This window comes from Pelmatolapia mariae, linkage group LG16_19 (genome assembly GCF_036321145.2).
Source record: "Pelmatolapia mariae isolate MD_Pm_ZW linkage group LG16_19, Pm_UMD_F_2, whole genome shotgun sequence".
NCBI lineage: Eukaryota > Metazoa > Chordata > Actinopteri > Cichliformes > Cichlidae > Pelmatolapia > Pelmatolapia mariae.
The window spans coordinates 8,989,399-9,010,051 of NC_086241.1; positions in this window are offsets into that span (position 1 = coordinate 8,989,399).

Consider the following 20,653-nt stretch of genomic DNA (forward strand, 5'->3'; position numbering starts at 1 on the left):
ATTCGTAGACTCCTCCGAATGCAGCCGACAAATGTGTCCTCCTTTTCCCTGAATTTGAAGGATGGGTCGGGTGTGTCCTTCGTGGCCCACCATATCCCAGAAGTCATAGCGCGGCTCAGCCAATTCCAGTTTTCAACAATGGCGGTCGCTACTAAGTTTTTGATATTACTCTTATTACTCTTTCTGGGTCACAAAATAAACTTTTAACATATTTTCAGGCGAGAATGTAGCTGCGTAAACTTCAAATATCTGCTCGGTCTGAAGCCGCCGAGAACGGCAAACTCCCGGCACATCATTTTCAGATCACCGCGGTCTTTCGCTACTCAGGTTAAACGTAATATATAAGTCACTTAGATAACCTAAAAATGTTATTGTTTGGCTTTTTTCAGTGTTTTATTTATTCGTGAGTAAATCGGTTTGGCTGAGATTAAAGTTATTAGATTATTAGATTAAATAAAACTTTATTAATCCATCGGGTGGGTTCCTCCGGGATTTTCACACAGATAAATTCAATTTAACCTCTCAGATTAAAGGATCTGTGATCACTGTGACGATTCAGTGTGGAACATTAGTGTTAAGTTGGATCGAAAATCACTCAATAGCAATAACCAACCAGCTGACGTGGCAGAATATGAACATCCCCCATGTTTTATGACCTAAAATAATAGTTTTTTTGTTAGTGGAGTTTTGTGACGTGTAACGTGACTGCCTTGTTGAGAATGTTCTAAAGATTCTGATTCTTTTTGTGGTAAAATCCATCTTTCTGCTGACCATGTCCACAGCGCTAAATCCTGCTTGGTGGCATGGCCTGCTGCCATCGACTGCAGGTAACACTGACTGTGGATCAGAGCTAACATATCTGTGGCGCCAGATACCACAGGAAACCTCTCAGAGGTCTCGCAGAGTCTCAGTAGGTCTGGCTATTTTGGCAGCATGTGTTGGACCGACATGTTGTTTTGTTTTGACTGCATGTGTAAAACTTCATTCCATGCTTCAGAAGCATCAAATGGTTTTCAGAATGAAAATAATCTGCGCAGCCGTGGTTTTAATTCTAGTTAATAAATTAACTATAATTGCTATTTTGTGGTGCGACTTTTAATAGCACAGATCTTCATTAGCCCTCCTGTTCACAACATACAAAGAACGATGGGAATGTTTACATTGTGCAGAATGTTTCTGCACATTCAGACATTCATACAGATGGTCGCTGTATGTTGAAACCGTGTGAACAAACGAGCGGAGACTGTAAATCAAAACGTATGGTAGGACTGATGGTGGCAGTCCCATCAAAGGACGGGGAGGCCTTTGAAGGCCTATGTAAATAACAGCTTCTACCTGAGCAAAGCAGATGGTGTATTTACAGGAAAAGGTGAATAACACTTTGGTGCAGTCTGACAGTGGCTGATTTTTTTTTTTTTTTATCTTTTTCCCAAACTGAATTCTTCTTTGTTTCCACACCAGTGACATTCAGATGAGAAGAAACGACTCTTTTGACCTCTTTCATTCGGCCTTTTATTCAGTCGAGCTTAACTTGTCAATTGATGGCACCGTTTTGATGAAGAAACAACAAAGAAAAATATCCCGGCAGGAGGTCTGAGGGGGGAATATAATTGCTGCTGTAGTGTGCTGAAAAGGCCATTCAGATGCCATTCTGTGCGCATTGATTGGCTTTCCTCTCCCCCTCCCATTCGCCCTCTCTCAATGCTTTCCCTGTCATTCAAAACATGAGGAGGCCTTTTCACAAGCTTGGAATAGTTTGCATGTCAGAATAACAAGCTAATTAGAGCTCCTCCAGTGATGGATGGCTCTGAGAGGGTACGAGATGTGGGCACGAGGGCAGCACGGCACCCCGATAGCGTCACAACCATCTGCCCCACTTTGACGGCTTAATTGGAAGAGCGATGGGGGGGATATTTGGGATCCAGCCTAATGGCTGTCCTGACCCTGTGCGGCTGGTAATGCCTTATTGCCCCTATTTGTAGCCCATAAATTTGGCACTCAGTCCCCCCTTTATATCATTTCTCAGGTTGTGATTGGCTCGAGGTCAACAGGGGTCAAAAAGTTGCCTAGAGCAACCGTCTTTGTGTCAAATTCAGAATGAAGGATTAGGAGGCTTGAAAATAGTAGCATCTGAATTTAACACTTGAAGCAAAAGGGACTTTTGTATGTTTGAGCACATTTTGTGAAATGAGCTGAAAGCATTTCAGAAGACCTTTGCATTCAACCCCATCTCCTAAAAGTCATGTTTATTTGCCACTAGTTGTTTCCTCTGAAATCCTACTAGAGGTGAATGGTGTAATTTACTTGTCCACCGGTAAAGACTGGAACTTTTGGTTTATCAGAGCACCTTTGGTTCAAGCTCATCTACCTCTGAGGTGCACAGAATAAAAAAGGTCTGAAGGTAAAACTCCAGTGACAGTCCAAATATAAGGACATTAAAAAAGTAAATGAGCATAATGAGTATGAAGCAAAACTTGGCTAAATGCATTAAATAAATGCAATACAAGCGATATGCACTGACAGATGTCAAATAACTAAGCAAAATTAATTATGAGATTTTCTTGGTGGCTAAAATAGGATCAGAGCAATTGGATGAATGTTGAAAGTTTCCTGGGTAAAAGCCAAATGGCACCACCTCCTGAGGTGCACTTTGTTGCTTCTTTTAGCTCTGTGGAGAGAGAAACTTGATATATGATGTCAGCGCAGGTCTACAGGAAAGACCGGGGTGGAGTATCATGTTTCAACTTCAAAGGATTTATTGTGAAACTGATGTGAGACTGAATTGGATCAGTAATCGTTAATCACAGCCACGAGTATGGGTGGACAGGGGCATCTCCATTGTTTTCAGTGATGTCGTGGTAATGATGAGATGCTGCTGCTCCGCAGTATACAGTGCATTTAACCTTGATGATACAAAGGAGTTTGATAACTAACAACTCTAACTTGTATATGTCCTGCCCTTTTAAACTTTTATTCAATAGATAGGTCTTTTATGGTTTGTCATTGTGAAAAATCTTTTATAATCATGTCCTTGATGCTCCTGATCCATTTGTGCAGGGTGGGGAAAAAAAGGGAATAAAGTGACCAGCAGTGATTCATGAGGCAGTTTCATCCTTTACATTACTTTGAACTAATGCAAAAGTTCTGCACTTTTCTCCTCTAAGTTTTGCTTTTTTCCCCCCCAAGGATGGATCTAATTTTGCTAAGCCATACGTCTTCCCTGCCATCATTCCTCACCAAGACCTCTTAAAGGCTATTTGTCTGCCCCCCTCTTCCTTTGCCCATTTAGAGTACACAGCCTTGCCCTGAGAGGTGAGTTGCTGATGAGGCAAATATATTATTAAAAACGCATTAGGCATCAGTGCAAGAGAGATAATTTGTCCTGCGGCAAGCCCTGCGTCAGATATTGGATTACAACTGTTGGATCTATCTCTGCGTTGTACAGGAACCAATAAAGCTTTGTTGCACTAAGTTTGTACACTGTTCTAAAAACCACAGAGGATGCAAGCAAAATGGACGCACCCCAGGTGATTTCAGTTATTTGTTAGTGAAATCCTTATATAAAAGCTTAATTTAAACTCAATTTTTGCACTTTCTCTTTCCTTATATTTAATATTCAGGATGGAGGCCTAATTTATCATCCATAGTAGGCAGAGTCGGTTGTTTGAAACACAGACTAGGAGAGGCAGGGATCAAAGTGTTTTTGGGAAAGAGGCTGAACCCCAAACTGGCCTCAAATCATCTGTCAGTGAGAGTATGTTACAAACCACTTTAAAGGTAAAGCGCTGTCTGAATGGGTGACTGTGGCTTGCAATAAAAAGTGCTTTGGTTGATTGGATTGGTTGAGATAGTATAACAGAAGAAATCAATATGAATCCTTACTCTGGATATTTTGGATTATTTTCAAAAGCTGCCAGGTAACATAAGATTCTGTTAATTCTTGACCTCACTTCCTGCTACTTGAACGCACAATAAAGGGTAACCACACACGCACACACGTGGCACTAAATGAGTGCAGTCACCCCCTACACCCACCCACCTGCAAACGGTTCTCCTGTTGGCCATCTGAAAGATGGCAGCAAGCACAGGCTCTTTCACTCAGGTAGTGAGAGCTTGATTCACAATGTCACATTTATTGAAGAGAGGGAGACCAGCCGGGCCTGGTCCTCATTAGTGCATACTTGGCTTCAGGTTAGAGTCGGACCCTGGCCTATTGTCACAGCGGATCAGATGGCCAGTGTAAACACCTTTAATCAAAGGAGGGTGTCTGCTCAGCGCTGCCCCCAAACACAAAGTGGCAGGCCCGTTCGGCCTAACAGTAACCGCAGACCTGCTGTAAGATTCGAGCAGCATTTCAAAGCATCTGCATATTTCCCTCCAGTCCCCCCACCCCCCACCACCATGTAATCCACAAGCTTGTTAGTTTTCCTCATTAAGCTTGAGGTCAGTTTAAACAGGGCAGACCACCCATGGAGATCAAATTGGCACCGCCATCTTCGCTCCGACCGTCCTCCACCTACGGTCTTCTGAATTCATCATCGGGAGACGCTTGCCACACACCTCAAAAATAACTATGATGCCACGTCTAGGAGATGAAACGAGGGAGTGAAACATTTGGTCCTTTGTCTCAACACTGTTATCATGGGAGGTTCTGTGCAAATACGTGGAAAGAAAAAAAAAGATAGGGAAGGGGCTTGATGCAGAGGATGAAAGACGTTGTGGGGGATTGGAACAGATTAGTGTAGGGGAAGCAGTTATTTGGAGAGCGGCGTTGTAGTTTTGGGGTGATAAGTGAGCAGAGGCCTGCGGGGGCGTGGTGTGCCTGCAAGTGGATTGATGAGTTGGCGAATTGGGCCTGCTGCAGCGGCGAGGGAAGACAGAACCCTGCCATTATCTGGAAATGAGTTACATGTCCTCCCTGCCGTGACACGGGCCCATGTCTCATACACACACACACACCTCTGACTGAATGATAACAGCTGTGAGGACACACCGCTAGGGGACATCAGCATACACAAGTGAACAAAAATATGGGTTTGGGTTTCAGCAGTGAGGGTGATTTATTGAGTTTTCATTGTCAATTGGATTTAAAAATATCTTCCATCTTACTCAAATGTTTCATGTTTGTTCCTGTAACACAATGTTGTTATGTATGTAAAGCCTTTGGGGTAAAACTACCAGAACTAAAGTGATAAGAATTTGGATTATAATGGATTTTTATTAGTTGGAAAGAAGGTGAAGCTTCTGAGTATTCAGCTGGTTAATTTCATCATATCCAGGTCAAACAGTTTGGACACAGAACAAAACAAAACAGAAGATAAAGTAATTTATCTAAAGCTGTGTAGATACTGATTCGGTCTGGTTTTAGTCAAAAAAGCGTGGGTCCTGACTACTTCAGAGTCTGAACAAAATTGCCCCAAATCTCTCATCAGTTGTTGTGGTGCCATTGAATGTGCATATTGAAGAATTTGGCATCAACATCGTCTTCCTAATACTCCATAAAACATGGAGCTGCTGAATATTTGGCTGGTTTTATGCAAATAGTTCAAGTCAAAAAATTTAGACACCTTTCTTCATTTCTTGTTTCTAACAGTGCAGAAAAAAAAATGAAGATGATTCAAAACTTACTTTTCTGCAGATGCTGGGTCAGTTGATGTTTTCATGTGCATGCTGGTGGCAGTCATGTGCCTAAACCAATCAACCTTCTGGCCCTCTGGAGGACTGGATGCCGGCTTAGAAATTGTTCCCTTGATTCTGTTTTCTTTGCAGCCGTTGTCCACAATGATGAATCGAAACATTTACGACCAGTCCCCGTCGGTGGGCTGGACTTAGCCCCGAGGTGTGTATTCTAAAGCAGGATTTGGGACTTAAGCAATGCAACTCCAGGTTTAGTCCTGTGCTTCAGGGTTACAAACGGGGTTTACTTCCTACCAGGACATATTGCCATGGTAACTCATGCTGCGCTGCAGCAGGTTATATTAGATTAGAGATCATCAGGTACAAACTCATCACCTGCTCTCTCATTAGCTCTCTGGAAAATAGCATTAGTGTTCCTCGAAAAACCCACAGACCTCTGTGCATAAACAGTAATACACCTTATGTTGCACTGACCTGCTGCGCTCTGTCTGTGAAACATAATTTTATTAGTTGCTCACGGTTTTTATATGTATTGTACATGCTCCGAGTCCCCCTCATTGTGCATTTCTATTGGCTGTGTGTCGCACACAGCGTTATGCACGGGTGCTCCATGGTCGGCATGTTTGACTGTACTTTGTTCGACACAGCAGGAAACCATTACTGAAAGGTGCTAGCCATAGAAAACAATGGATTTCACAGTGCAGTGGTGCTGTTGTTGTATTCTATGTGAAGGGCTCTTAAAGTTTTTAAAGACTGTTTCTAGTCTGTCTATACTTTCCTAATCCTTTTTATGCTATCTTGGGACCACTTGTATTTTCACTTCCAGTTATTGGTGAGTTTAGGCCCTACTTAGTGCTAGAAAGGAAGATCATGGTTTGGGTTAAAAACCGACCCTTCACAATGGTGATCCTGCTCATTGATAAAAGTTGGGAGTGACCAGTCATCCTTTTCATAACTTGGTGCAACAGGACACAAACACACCAAAAAATGGCACCGACACCCTGGGGATGAGAACGGGCTGTAATGGTACAAACTACAGATACATTTATTATGGAACATGAGGGAGTTCTAACCTCATACAGAGTTTCATAAACCTCCTCCTATCTGTACTGCAGATTAGGAAACAGAGTGTTCCTGCACAGCGTGCAGTTCAGCTCCACTGAGACCGACCTTTATTCAAACCATCCACAAAAAGTTACTTTCAGTATACTGCAGAGTGCTGCTTTGGTGTGCATCACAAGAGTGAGGCACGTCAAACGCTACATAAACATCTGCAGAAGTAAATTCACATTTGCACAACAGCTTTACTGTATTAACTTCACCCTAAACCAAAAAAACTTATCAGCAGTGATTTTCTCATAGATTCTCTGCTGGTATTGGCGACAATCAGAAATTGAGGAGGAGATTACTGATGCCATTTGAGGCATCTGAAGCAGAAAAGTGAGTGAAATTTTAGGACTCCATGGTAAGTTCATAAAATATGTTGGACCCCTGCTCGTCCCATTGGTTGTTCACTAGGAATAGCACGATGGTATTCATGTGAGAAACACCCTGTTTCAGGGATACTTAATGGAAGTGAGTTCATTTTAATTAAATCTGCCTTGCATTGGCTGTTCTTGCTACTGCAAATATCTACAATGAAATACATCCACCGGCCTCACTGTCAGTTAATATCTCACCTTTTAGAAATGGCATCATCCTTCCTAGTTCTTCTCTAAGTTATGTTAATCTTTTATAAGCTAATCAAACAGCTGTGTTTGCAGCCCCACAACCCTCTGGCTAACTAACAGTAACAGGCCATTTTATATATTTTTTTAATTTTTTTAAGTATTGAAGGAAAAGGGTACATTTAGTGCATGCATGCACGTTTCCTCCTGTTAGACACTGTTTACATCATTCTTTCTGCACTGAAGAAGGTTCAGCATAGCGATAACAGGAAACTTTATATCACTTTAATGAAGTCCAAAGGCTGCTTGGTTAACGCTATGATCCCAGGCTTTTGTGGTTTATTATTAGAGATTTTGTGATTATTTTATTATAGTTTCCTGTTTAATTTTGGTACTCATTTGTCTCCTGTGTCGTGCTTTTTGTTTTGCTCCCCCTGTGTTATTCTTACTGGTTTCAGCTGTGTAAAGATCATTTTTGTGAGTGTTTTTAAAAGTTCAGTTCATAAGAGAGTAACATGCTGCTCTAAAACTAACTAAAGGGTACCATAAGGTTGAGTTAAGTCATTACTGTTTGACTGGAATACTTGCATTGTTTTTCTTTACATGTTTTAGGGTCTGCATGGTGTTAATCTGAGACATTTCTGAGCCAACCTTGTAAAGTGGCGCCTCTCTGAGACTCTGCATTCAGACGTTAGCCTGCCATTCTTCATTTCCAGTGCCACAACAAACACTGCTGTTTGCTTTAACAAAGTATATATAGAAGCAGGAAGTTTTTTCTTTAGGTCTGCTTATTATCAGAAAGTAGGAGGGCTGGAACAAAGAGAGCCACCAGCTTCAAAACTTCCCACTCAAAGCTGGGCAGCGATTTATCCCCAGCCCACAGGGGAGTCTGTTTTAGACTGTTAGCTTGTTTTTTTTTATAGGTTCTACTATGAAATGCAGTTTAGCAGCAATTAAAATATGTAAGTTATGTTCTCAGCAGTTTCATAACTACCTCAAGCGCCAACTATTTTACTCAGAAATGTGCTCATTCTTCACATCAGGTTTAACCTCTGCCCTGTTGTTCTGATGCCGGTCGGCTCGGTATTTGGCCGGCTAAACAAAACTGCCTACATGTTTGAGCAGATATGGAAGCAGCCTCTGTTTGGCTAATAGGTTAGTGACTGTATTCAAGAGGAGAGCAGCTACCGCTGATAAGGGCCTGGCTGAGCTGAAAGCGATGTTTTCTTCCTTGACAAAACAATAGTGTTAAAGAGAACCGGTTATTTAGATTCACATTAATCCATCCATTTGCACCCTAATCTCGGTGATCGTTACACCACCGAGGTAAATATGGCTGACTCAGACGCATTTAACCTCTCAAGGTTTGTGACTCATCAGTCCATCCATCCTATCCTCCATCTGCACTGACGCGCACACAAACAATGTCATTTTGTCTTATCAGCAAGTGTCTTTCCTAATTGCTTCTCAGACCCTGTGGAGCAAATTAAAAAGTTGGTCACATTTTGCTTACTTGCTTTTCTCTTTGTTTCACATTGCTGCTCACCATTACTGTAGATAGAAGAGCATTACAGTGAAAAATAAGGTGTACACTGTGCTCCTCTAGACTTCTAGGTAGAAACAGTGGAGTCAAAGAGTCCAGGTGTTTGTGTGCGAGTTTCTGTGATTGCACTCTCTCACCTCTCATTTGCTGTGGATGGGGTGGTGTCATGTTTTGCAGAACTGAAATCTGGATGTGTTGCTTTGCTTAAAGAAAAGTTTTAAGAAAAGATCAACTCTTAAAGCATTACATCAGTCAGCCAGCATAGTTTAGCAGCTAGCCATCAAATCACTTTATGTCATGTTATGAAACTGTAGAAGTGAAAATGGTTGAGCAGGTGGATCATTGAGTAATCACCATGTGGTCGATCTATATGGTCCTATCCTCTCTTTCTATTCCTGTTACCTAGATGGCTGTCTCTCCCTGAGCCTGCTTAAAAAGGAGTTCTTCCTCACAAGTAGCACAAAGTACTCTTCACAGGGTTTGTCTGGTCAGTGGATTTCTTTTTCTAATATTGTACGGTCTGTACCTTTCTCCTTAAAGCACCTTTAGACAAATGTTGTGAACTGTCAATAAAGTTTAACTGAATTAAATTAATAAGTTAATAACATCCAGCTAGCTTAGCTGATGCTAATCTTCTATTAAAACTCCACCAGGATTTTCTCTCGAGATTTCAAAGGTAGCTTGCCAGATTTCACCCGCATAAATCGATCATTAAGGTCTGAATTAACACTTACAAGTGATGTTGCTGTGAATTTAAAGCAGGGGGTGGGGATAAATGGGGTCCTGTGAGAAGACATTTAACTTTTCTTTTTACATTTTCCTCTTTTCATTTTCTTACATTCAGGCGATACTGGATTTTGGATATTGGTGATATTGGAGTTTGGTTTAAAATTGTGAAAGCTGTTGGCCAGAATGCTGTAATTCGTGTTGAATGTGTGAGCTTTGTGTCTTGATTCAGTGTGGATGTTTCCACTTGCCATTTGGTCAAGTTTAAGTACAAAAAAACTTCTTAGTAATGATTATCAGAACATTTTTTGATCCTGGCAAAACATTAAACACGCTACACATTTTTAAGAAATGATACTACAGCATGTTCGCTGTTACAGAAATTGGATGTCATATGAAAAGTTTAACAACTCCATATTTTTAATACTCATCTCTACTAGAGCAGCTTTGTATTATTCACTGCTCCAAATAATCCTTCTTTATCTTGCACTTTGCCTTGGTGCAGCTCTTAGTTCATCCTGTCTCAAACAAGCTGGTTTAGCTCCTGCCCATAAAAAGCAATTCCCTTCTGATTGGCTGCCCCTCACTTTCAAACAGCAGGTGGTTGGGTGGGATGTCTGTGCACATAACGGGGATTACTATAATGACATCCGTGTTAGAAACACCGGCCATGAACATCCATCACTGGAATAAAAATTCTGGATATTATGATTTTATTGAGTAACCACAATACTTTTAGGGTTATTTAAACCTAATTAAACCATGAAATGTCCTTAACTGGTCTCTAGTTGGATTTAAAATTTAAAATGCCACTATATTCTTGCCTTCTTCTGATTCAAGCTGACTCTGTTCCAATTACTTCAATTTATTAATTAATTTTTTTTCATACTATAAGTTATATTTTTATTTCATTGTGATGAAAAGAATCGGAACAACAGCCTTTGAGAATCTGTAACAGTAGGAAGTAATGTGTGTAGAAATTAGATTTAAAAATGATTTGCTCCAATAAAGGCTTCCAGCAAATGTCATGGAAATAAAATCTTCCCAAGTCAGTGAGCTAAATGATTTTTGCAATAGATTAAAGTAATTCTTTTTCTCTATGTTTATTTGTCATAGTTCAACGAAAAAAGAAAAATTCAAAACTTGAAGACATTAGAATAGATCAAACTAAACTGTTTTATTTTAGCTCTAATATGTCATCCATGGATTCTTTTTAAAAGTTGAATTGAATCCCACGATCCATAAAAAACAATAACATTTTCATTTCTGAGGGTTTTTCCCCCCACAGGACAGAAATAATAAAAAAAGAATTTTTTTTTTAACTTGAGAAATTCCCGTTAAACTGTTAAACCCCAAACAACAACCATCACAGTCTGAAACAGTGTCACAAATTTAAATTCTGCGTTTATGAAGCTGCAACAAACCAGGCAAATGACCCACTAACCCTTGTGTTTCAGATAATCACAGTGTTGTAAAGGTCAAAAGGTCCATATTATAAGCATTGGTCTATTAACATTGGGTTATTGTTATTAATGTATTTTTATCCAAGGTAATACAGCATTGCTGAGCTTTAGCTATCTGGGAAGGCTGTCAGCACGCTGTTTACCTCAGCTGTCAATATGTTGGGTGTCCACGTCTATTCCTCTGGTGGAGGCTGTTAATGAGTTAATGTTAATGAGTTAGTTAAGCTCACTTCTGTCCAATGACAGCAATACTAAGGTGAGTTGTTGAGGATTTCCTGAAATTTTATGTCTATAAGATTCTGTTGGCTGCTTTTAGCTGGCATTAGAGCCCTGACCCAGATCAGAAGATAAGGCTTGAGGTGAGGAAGAAAAGGATGACATTTTATTATGATGCTGGTTGCATTGTCTCTTTCCACCATGTTTTTGCTTCTTCAGTGAAGGGGATCCCTGCTCAGGTGATAAAACATAATTATAATCCTTTCTATTTTGAGTCTGAAGGTGGAGGCATGAATTTAAATGTCCTCTGAGGTGCTGATCCCAGCTATTTTAACAAGGGAGTCTATGGAAATTGACTCACTTTTAGAACCAGCCACAAGTGGTCATTAGAGGAACTGCAGGTTTTGATGCCAACTTGCATTGGCTTAATTGTTCAGCCCCAGAGGTTCAATCAACGATTAATCAGCCATGAAAACAGGAAATAACTGTTGTCTTTTAAGACAGCATATTTAAACATCTGGAATTGTATGCATGTAATTATGCAGCTGTTTGTTTTTGTTTTTTTTATGACTTCCATGTTGGTTTAATTTTTCAACCCTGGGGGTTACTGCTTGGCATTTACTGAGTAGAGATAGCTTGGGGCTTTGAGAGGCTTCAAAAGTGACATTCAGTGCCCATTATTTCAGCTGTTGGTAATAAACCCTGCCTGCTTATTTTCAGAAAACAAGCAAGTGCTTTTAAACAAAGCCATTTATGCTCTTAGTTGCAAGATTAACCTACACTTTGATGCTGAACCCTCCATGAAGGTAGGGATTGTATAGAAACTCTTAAATAGACCAATTTGAAATACTTACACATCATGAAGGGGAAATATTTGCAGTGTAAACCCACTCAAGTGTTTCCTTCACCCAGGAGGATTTCAAATGTTGTCACCGCTCAAACAAACTTGAGTTTCCTCTAAAATCCAGAAGCAGAATTCATCACTGTTCTGTTATACTTTCATTCGATTTCTCTGTTCCACAGTTTCCCTCATTTATTTTTCTTTTATAAAGGATGCTGGTGTGATTTCTAAGGTTCTTAGTCCCATTTTCTTTTAACTTTTCAAGACATTATTGAGCCAGTAATTTCTTCCACTTAGACATTTCTGGGTCAAAGCCCTCACTGAGGAGCCTTCCTAATCAAAAAATTATTTTCCACCGCACACCTTACCTTTTTCATTCGGCAGTGAAATGTCAGTCTGCTGTTACTTTGCCTGAGGGGAATAAAAGAATCATCTGCAGGTTTACTTCACAGAAATACCTGAACTATGGCTGTAATTGTGCACCAATATGAGGAGCTTATTTAATTTCTGTGGGAGGGGAGGTAGGCGTGGGTGTTTGGGCAGGGGAGAGGGGAAGGAACCAGCTGTGAATGACAGGAAGCCGCTATGCATTGGAAGGAGACATGGGGCAGGACAAACCCTGGGAAAAGCTCCGTACACCCTGTGCAGATACACATCCAGACAATACAGCCAGGCGCTGCACAATGACAGAGCCCCTCCCAGAGAGAGAGAGGGAGAGAGAGGGGCCGGCCGAGCTCTGCAAGGTACACACCGGCTGCACAGGGAGGAGGGAGGAGGGGGGTGGGCTGCTAAACTCCCATCTCTCTCCCTTTCTGTGTGTCTTTATGTGCGAGTGGGTTTGTCATTTCTCTGTCTGAGAAAACTCCTCTCACTCACTTTTTCTCTGTGTGACTCAAGAGTGCCCCCCATGGGAGGAACATGAATATTCCAGCACGCTGAAGACATGAACACAGCATCAGCACACAGAAAAACACTGTGTTCTGATTAAAAGTTAATTAATAGAACTAAGACATCAAAACAATGTTTGAAAAGGTACATTCTTCTCTGCTGTGCCTCATGTGGTGCTACATGTTCACAGTGGCTGTTTGCATTATTCGAAAGTTCTGTATTGAAGACAAATACTACCCCCGAAAAAGTAAGTACATTACCTACAAAATAGATTCATGTGATTGCTTTCAAAATCATAGGAACATGAAGGAATTACAGCTGTCAGAATATATGTGTATATATATATATATATATATATATATATATATATATATGTATATGTGTGTGTGTATAAAATATGGCAATAGTGTTAACAAGGTCTTCTATAAGTTTGTTCTGGTAATTATCTTGTTTTGTTCTGTAATCCTAAATAATGGTATTATAGTCTTTGCATGACTAATATATTATTCAGTATTAAGTATCACTGTATAAAAAGTGACACATCATTTTTATTTGCTGCAATATTTATTTACCCTTTGTGTTAATTCCTCATTCATTTCCCATTTTTATACATATAGTTTGTATTATAGAAATGAATATGACCCCATAGCAGACTTTGAGGAACAACTGTTAATTTTGGTAATGAAGAGGAATACATACAGAAATCTAAAAAAGAAAATATAGAATTGACAGAATTTGGCAAAATGAATGCAAAGGGGGAATTTAGTATTCAACTGGAAAACAAAGGGGAAAAGCTGTTGAGTAGTGCATAGTGGCTAATTTGTAACTAGTAACTCAAATAAGAGTGAAGGGATTGCCCATAGATGGAAAAAGAAAGAAGAAAAAGTTAAAAATTAGATTAAAAATATGCCCAGGAACCACATACAGATAAATATATAACAACTGTGGACATTAAAACAGAAACATCACCTTATAGCAGTTAAATAATGATTATTAGTCTTTTTCTTTTTACTTTGCTGTATCTAATGACACCTCTATTTAATGTTTAAATAAAGGTGTTTAAATACGGGGTTTTTTTTGGTTTTTTTTAATTCCTTTGGCAGTTTTAGTACTCTAGTTTAACAACTGATTAAACAAGGACCAATTTTTAGATCATCTGAAAATGAAATGGTACTAACAGTATAACCAAAACGTAGAAGAAGTTGCCTTTGTCAGTTTGGTTGCTTTTAATTTAGTATTAATATTTTTATCGTAGTGGAAAAAGATACAAGCGCACTATTTAGTGAAATTAGGTAATGTGGTCAGCTGTTGGCTAAGCACTGGATATCAACAAGCCGCTATGAAGTGTCAATGCGACAGCTGACCACGGCTCCATAAACACACTCGTGGATATTACACCTCCAGATCAAACAGATTCCTGCACCGTGTGTCTTCATTATTCACCTAAAACAGCGGGATTTTAACATGTAGATTGAATCACACGTTCAAATCCTGCCTTATATTTATGTGAGGTAAATGGACAAAAAATAAAGGTTCTGCACACGGGCTAACACTCACTCTCTGTTAGGTCTTCTTTAGGCAAATGGCCGAAATGACAAAGAAGAAGAAATGTATCACATGATTCATTCATGACAAAAGTAAACACGCAATCAAATTCAAAATGCTGCCAGAGCTCCAGGAAATTCATGAAGTCATAGTCCCAACTAACATACACATCTATAATTAATACATAAATAAATAATTGCAAAATATAAACAGAAACAAATGATGCACAACAAGGCTGGACCATACATTTTTATGACATTTTAATAAGATTTACTGGACAGAGTAGAACATTCTTTAAAAGAGGGTACAAAGGAAACGCTATTACATCTGATACTGATTACATCATTGATTTCTCGTTTTTCCTTTTATTAAATCCAGCTAACTGACAGCAGCAGCTGTTAGACTGTAATTAGCATCAATCGTCAGGTGGCTTGAATCTTATTGTACCTTTAAGTAACTGATGTGGGTCCATCATTAGGCCAGTGATTTCCAAGCAAAACCCTAACTTCTACACCAGATAAAAGCAAACTGTAGATAAAATATGGATTTTTTTTCTCTTTTTTTTTTCTTAAATAGATTCTCCAATCAGTATATTTAATCAGCTATAACAATTGAATAAGCAAAAAAGTCTGAACAAAAGTACTGGATAAAAAGCCTAAAGGGCTAGCTAAATGTAGCCTTTAAGCTGTGAAATGTAACCAATGCTCACTTGAAATATGATAGTGAGTAAATATTGTAACAGATGAAAGATCAGGTGAGATAACAACCTAAAGGCAATGAATACATTTTTGCAAGAATTCACTAAAGCTACTTCCATGGAAGGACATGGATAACTATTGATAGGTAAACTGCTGGAAAAGTAATGTATAAATGTGAATGATACGATATTTTAGCCTTGGTCTCATGACAATATATCAAGTCGATCATTTAACAGAAACAAGCTTTATTGGTCACATACACAATCATACAGAGTACAACATGCAGTGAAATGTGTCTTGTCCGTGCTGCGGACAGGCTGCAGACGTGGCCGCGCCATTCCAGGGCTTGGTGTTTTTGGCATAGGGGGCCTAGCCAGGCCCCTTACTGGATAATGGCAGGGAATCGAACTTGCGAATTCCGCTCCAAAGGTACATTTAGTGTACATTGACGCAAATTTTCCTTTTTTGCTTGACAATCTTTATGATATCACACCTGAAACTTATCGATCCTGTTGCTCATGTCTACATACTGGATATAGAGAGCTGAAATTAGTGACTGAGGCCATAAAGTTATCAGAAAAGTGTTTACTGATGTCTCATGGCCTTCTTTTTGTATCCAGAGGAGTCACAGCCTGCAGGTCATCATAAAGATGCAGGGTTAAAGCACTTTTCATTCATTTTTTCTTCTTGGACTGGAAGCTACGTCCATCTTTTATGAATAGCCTTTAACCGAATGCTTCATAACACATTTTGCTGCTGTTTCAGGCTGGAAGCTCTACAGTTCATTGCCATAAACGAATCAATCGATCACACTGTGACTTCGAACCTGAAACCAACATGAGTAAACATTTAAATTTGAAAATGTCAGAGTTACTAAACACCGAAGAGCTATTTCAGATGTATTCAGTTTGAAATGGCTCTTCAAAGTCAATTTGAGTTCACTTAAGCACCGTCACAATATCCTGATTTTGTATATCATTTGTCAAATATCGGAGTGAACATGTAGCAGAGAGATATTTTATATTCACACACCATAATTATTCCCTGCACTCTAACACCAATTTATTAAGATTACATGTTATTACATGAATGTAATTTGTTTGGGGAAGAGTGAGGTAAACCTGCGCTGCAATTTCGTACACACTCACGTGTGTTCATGTGTAAACCCATTACACACATGTAGATTCATGAAATAATTCCAGCTCTATATGAGCCCATTCACATTCACAGCCACCGACGGTTAAACACATGCACGTACACATGGAGAATCTCCCACTTTATGTAGAAACATAAATATACCCACCTACTCTGTTCATGCTTGTGCACACTCTCAGAAAATGTACACGATAAATACTCAGACTCCTACACTTCCTCGTACACACTCCCACCTACCCAAACAGACTCTCACACTTCCCACATGCACAGTCTCACTCACCACGATCGCACACTCTCACACTACCCACACTGAGAACATGCACACGCTCCCCGAAAACAAGCAGGGGGGACACGAGCCTTCTATAACCCGTTCAATTAGCATTAGCATCAACCCTGTGCAGGCTTACTCAGCAGATGGAAAGGCTGCACCCCCACCCCACATCCCTGCCCTGTACTGTACTGTAAGGAAGGCTTTGTTGGCTGCTGTTTCTCTTTCCCTGGACAGTCTCAAGTGGAGCCCTTTGCCCCCCCTACTCGAAAAATCACTTCCTCCACTCAACCGTTGCTGCAATGACGTCCAGACATGGAGCAGGAGCTGTCGGCCCGAGTGCCTGCCCATCATTCCCCACAGCGTGTAAATCAGCCGAGGCCGAGCTGGGCTTCTACCGTGTGCCAAGGTGACGACAGATTTACAAGAGGGCAACCTCATCGTGAACCTGGTCTGTGCCGTATGTCCAAGACCTGCTTTAAATCCACAAACAGAGACTGACACGTTTGGCTTTCCATAAACGGATGAAAAGGAAAACTTGACTGGATTTTTGAACAAAGATGAAATTAATGAAATAATTAATCTACTAGCAAATTAAACTAGCTGTTTAAACTTTTTTGGCTTTTCTCACATTCAGAAGAGTCTGTTTCATAACAGCCTTTTGATTATACATAATGATTTGGCAGTCACTTCTTTTATTTTGGCTGATTTTCACTTTAATATGTGATTTTCACTGGATCACTAAGTGGCAACACTGTGCTGAGGACCCATTCTTGGTAATCACAGGTGGTCCTGCTGGGTTTTTTTTTTTTAATATCCTGGCAGATGCTCACTAAATTGCTTGAATTTTGAATTTAAAAAATTGAATGTTTGGGGTGTTAATGCTGCTTTAATTTTTGTTTTTGTTTTATGACCTTTATTTTTAATGACTTTATAACTTGGTGTATGTAACTCCGAACAGCCAAGCAGACACGGACGAACCTCTTCATTCTTTTAAAGTCATGTTTATCGCAGCTAACAGCTGGATGCCAGTTTTGTTTTAGTGTCACATTTTGCTGCCCCTAAGTGGCCAAAAAAAATAAATAAATAATATACAGCAGGCTTATTATGTGTGACGAATAACCCTTTTCCATTAGTACATAATCAGATCAGCTCAGCTAGAATCAGCCCTACGTTTTTAGGGTTTCCCATAGGTGATAGTACCTGGTACCAAGTACCTGAGTCTGACAAAAAGCCAAACACCAAGCAATGGGTATACCATCGCCTCAAAATGCTTCTTTGTTTTTACTTTATTGTGGCAGCATGCAAAAATAAATATTTTTTGTTATTCCTTTACCAACCAATGAGTGCCACAGATCATCCGCCAGTTGGAATGAGTACGATTTAGAAAATAAACTTTTTTTTCAAAACAATCTAAAACAAATAATTGAGCTCTAACCTCAGCTGGAAAGTCAGAAACTGGATTTCCTGGGACTGGACTGGAAATACCGGACGTCTTTTTGAAACCACAGCTATCGCCATCTGGTGGCCTTCAGATATAATGCAGCTATAAAACCCCTACTCATTGGCTCAATTTTTCCAACCCAGACGTGACGTCCATGTTTCATACAGTCTGTGGATAAATCCTAAACAAACCTGAGCTGTTCTATACAATATATCCAAAGACTGACTCGGCCTGATCTCTATGACCTCATACAGTTTTCATCTGTTGCTTGCATCAAAACACGCTGCGTTTCCTTCAGCTGACTCCCATCGATCTGAATTCCTATGCAGTTTTCAGAGAGGAAAACACACACAAGACCTGCACTTACACTGTATTATGTTTTTAGATTACTTGCTTCCACATAAGGTCAACTTATTTGTGACCAGCTAAGTGACACTGACAGATACTAAAATGAACTTACTGCATACATATTCATAAATTTGCACACTAAAATAACTTTCTGCTCTTTTGCACTCTTTTATGATAGCAGCCTTGCTCTAATTTGTTTTGCTGAGTGTCTCTTGCGCACAGTCTAAAGCCTCAGAACTCTTCCTATCAACCCAAAGGCAGTCCAGGGTTTGGTCTTCTTTCACTTTGGGTTTCTCTCATTCAAGTGTTTTTCTCCCCATTAGTCCACTACTATTTTCCTGTTTGGGCTATACAGTTAAGCCTTTCTTTTGCCAAACCTATGCCAAACAGAGGGAACCAATCAGTGTCATCATTCTACAGCCCAATAAACTGTTTGGAAACTAAAACAAGAGTTACTACCCAGTAATTCCCATGTTAAATCCACATATTACACACCAAACTTTACAGCAGAAATATGTTTTCAGCCTGATATAAAATCTGTTTTGGTCCTTCTAGCTAACTTTAAGTGAAGTTTCAACATTTTATAATAAGATAAGTACCACTTACCACTCATGCGGAACATCTTCTTACTGTTGTGTAACAAATACCTGCATTCACAAATAATATCTTTTGCCCCTTGAAATTTCCTTTTCTAAGTAATGCTAACTCTTAATGCCTAAGCCACTTCTTTTTAAAATTGCTTTTGAATAAATGGTGCTACAGATGTTTGTTTTTGTTTTGTTTTTTTAATAAAATAATGTTTTAATTGTGTCTAAAACAAATACAAAATTATAATTCTGGGCTTTTAGTTCCTTTCCTTTTAAGAGCCAGTTTAAACCAGGATTCAGATTAGACCTTTGATAATAAAGTGGAAGGTTTCAGTGAAATGGCGATGTGCGTATCACTGTGCCATACTTACAACAGATTAACTATGAACTGATTTTATCATTGTGTCATGTGATGCCAGGATGTGTGCGTTGGGACTTTTCTCCATAAAGCATCAATTGTTTCAGCTAATGGATTCAGTTTGCTCTTCACTCACTACTATAATTTCCAATCCAAACAGGCAACAATAGTCTATTGTCTGCCCCCCCTTCCATATCTCTTAATTAAACACTCTGTGCCTATGAATAGTCCTGTCTGTGTGTGTTTGTGTCGGTGTGTGTTTATAATAATACACTTTCAGATGCCGATTTCATCCTCTGACCAAGGTAAAACGATGGGGAATACCCAGTGAGCTCTTTCCAAATGAGGTAATCTGGAGATAATGGGGATTATAGTGTTGGGTCTGTTCCCACAAACCCTGCTAGTTCTAGAGACTTATTCATCATGAAAGAAAACAAGGCAACAGTGTTCGATCGATTACTTGCGCAAGGGAGGCCTTTGGTCAAGAACCAGCTCTTGGAGCTCACGCTCCTAACCTGTCTCCAGCCCAAAGTCCTTCAAAGAGCAGCTTCCCTCGCAGCTATTTATTGAGAGACAGTTCACACAATAGTTTACAACACGTACCTCCCCTCTTAACCCCCCTTGGTTACAAAGACGAGGCACTGTGTGTGTTTGTGTGTGTGTGTGTGTGTGTGTATGTGTGTATGTAGGTGCCCTCCTGCTGATCAAAGGGTCATAAACCCTAAAAGCAGGGGGAACATCCTTGGTCATAAAGAGGGTAGTCTCCCCCACACCCAATGTATGGTTTACCATAGGTAACACAGTGAAACCATACAAAGGGCAGGAAGCTCTACCAAACATCAAACAGACCTCCACAAGGATGTTCCCTGTGATAAAACACTTCAGCCTCACAGTTAAACAATGTAGAAATGGATGGCAAGCATAAAAATGACAAACATTTAAGAATCCACTCTAACATATAGGGAGTGCTAGCAGCACAATAATAAAACAATAACAAACTTTCCAAAGGCTGCAAAGAAAATCATTAGCCTAATCCCCGTTGTTTCTGACAGAGCATCACTTGAGACTTGACAGCTATAACTGCAAAGTACTGCCTAAGTCTGCTGAAGTGGTGAGTTCATGTTCCTGTTGCTTCATCCAGAAGAAGCCAAGCGTCACTGAGTGTACTTACATGAAAAGAAGCACACACAAATACTTGAAGATGAGAGGACTCCTGGCTCCGTACATGTGTTTGGCTGTATTAGTATGCAAAAACACACACTGTTGTCA